The sequence below is a fragment of the Triticum urartu genome, chromosome 7 (assembly GCF_003073215.2).
Source record: "Triticum urartu cultivar G1812 chromosome 7, Tu2.1, whole genome shotgun sequence".
Lineage (NCBI taxonomy): Eukaryota > Viridiplantae > Streptophyta > Magnoliopsida > Poales > Poaceae > Triticum > Triticum urartu.
Genome location: NC_053028.1, coordinates 607032778 through 607034983, shown reverse-complemented (window position 1 = coordinate 607034983; position 2206 = coordinate 607032778). Strand labels below are relative to the sequence as shown.

At 39.8% G+C, this 2206-nt stretch overlaps 1 long non-coding RNA gene across 1 annotated transcript; it reads left to right on the top strand.

The window, feature by feature from the left end:
• Positions 1-689: 689 nt before the first annotated feature.
• Positions 690-1649, top strand: LOC125524555. The gene is made up of 3 exons (XR_007290828.1): positions 690-1117; positions 1198-1372; positions 1446-1649. It is a non-coding gene; the product is annotated as an uncharacterized LOC125524555 (long non-coding RNA).
• The last annotated feature ends 557 nt before the right edge of the window (positions 1650-2206 follow it).

Here is a 2206-nt window from a genome sequence, read left to right as displayed (position 1 = left end):
TATCTTATTATCTTTATCAGATCTCACTTTTGCAACTGGCCGTGAAGGGATTGACAACCCCTTTATCACGTTGGTTGCAAGGTTCTTGATTGTTTGTGCATGTACTAGGTGACTTGCATGTAGTCTCCTACTGGATTGATACCTTGGTTCTTAAAAACTGAGGGAAATACTTATGCTATTTTGTTGCATCACCCTTTCCTCTTCAAGGGAAAACCAACGCGTGCTCAAGAGGTAGCAATCATTATCTTTATCTTAGAAGAAGTTATGCACTAAAATTCTGAACTAAGAAAGGAATGTATTATGAAATGCAGGTGGCACTGTAGGTGGAGCGCAAGGGACTAGTTCAAGTTCAGCGTCTCTTTTGCTTTTTTTAATAGGATTACTTGGAACTAAATCTTCATTTGGTGTCCCCAACTGGAATGGTGTCGAGCATGATATTAGAGCACATCATCAAAGCACACTGGTGCTCAATCCAGTGCCTTTAAGGTCAGCACCAGTTAACATGAATGGAGCACGAGTAGAACTAATAGAAGTGCAAGTTTGTGGATCAAATGTACGGCAAAGCAATGGAAGTGCTTTCTCAAATTATGGAGGTAAGATCACAGGTGAACAGTGTACTTAGAACCAAATGAGATAGACTAATGAAGGGTTGTCTTACTTGTTAGATGCGCATGATAATCCGGAGAGGGCCGACACTTCAAGTCTAAGCGCTGTTGTGGTCAAGCAAAAGAGACCTCGAGATGATTCTGCGGAACATGTTTATGGGAAAGACATTACTAGAGATGATGGTCAAAACAATGTCTCTGTGGTGCAAAAAAATGGAGGTAAACCAAAAAAGGAACATACATTACTTAAATGGTAACATCGGGTAGTCCTCGATACTAATCTTTTGCTCCCCTTATTGATTGGTGTTATTCAAAATGCAGATGTCAGTGTTGGTTGCAGTGTTAGCGGGGTGAGTGCTTCTCCGAAGCGAGCACAAGGTGATTTAGGACATGAGTCTCGAGGCAAAGAGCCATGTGTTCATATTGGCATCAGTGCTTCTCCAACGCAAAACAAAGCGATATTGCACATGAGTCTGGAGGCAAAGAGCTAATCATGTACACAGCAACGCATAGTGAGTTGCTTTTTTGATCTTTACCATTATCGATGGTGCATTTCAAATTTCTCTCTTACATCCAGTAAAAATAAATTCAGGTAGAAGGGCTAGATTAGAACCAAACTACTTGATGATGGAGAAACATGCGTACTCAGATCTACCTCCAGCAGAAAAACCCTTTCCACTACAACAGGAGGATAGTGTTTCCTACGCGTGCTACAGCTAAAGATTTATATGATAGACTGTTATTCTCTGACTCTGCCACAACAAAAAGTAAGCACTAAAATATATTCTATTAGTTGCAGTGCTGTTATGGAAAAGTTTCATCTCTATTGTTGTTGTCCAGGTTATGGTATGTTCATATGGATCCAACCCTACTTAAAATAAGTGGATCTGAGCTCATTGAGGTCTTCCAAGAGTTTGGCATTTTTACCAGAAAGACCTACGAGTGTATCAGAAGGATGCTTGATGAAAATGAACACGGATGGTATGGAGAACAAGAGAGAAGAAGGTGGCGCAAAATCTTACCGAAGGAATGGGTGGTGAGTTTGCAAATAAAAAATGGTACAGAGTTGCTTCTAATAGCTGATATACAGGAAATGGTGCTGGAGAGGGGAGATTACATCAATAGTAAAAAGATGAGACAAATGTTTGCTGGTGGTCAGTGTGATTATGCCTTGGATACATGTCAGCTGGTATGGAAACAGAATTAATTTTTATGCAAAAATTCCATTGATAGTTGTTCAGATGCTAATTGGTATTAATATATTTGCAGATTTGGGCCATTCATGAAACAGTAGAAGGATACTGCATCATGTATGCCTTTGATATGGACCTTGAAATTCTACATGTCTTTGACCCGAAGCGCACATGTGCTGGAATAAGAATTCTGGAGAGGCTTCATCATGATACTTGTGAGATACTACTAGATGGACTTGTACGCTCTGTCGATGCTTACTTTGTAGGCCGGGAATAGGACAGATCAAGATGGAAGTTCAAATACCATGATTATGTTAATACTCCTTGCCGCACATAAGAAATCAGTCACAAAAGCAACATTCTAGACTATAGAAAAAAGATCAGTTAAGCTAATTGAGTTATATTGTG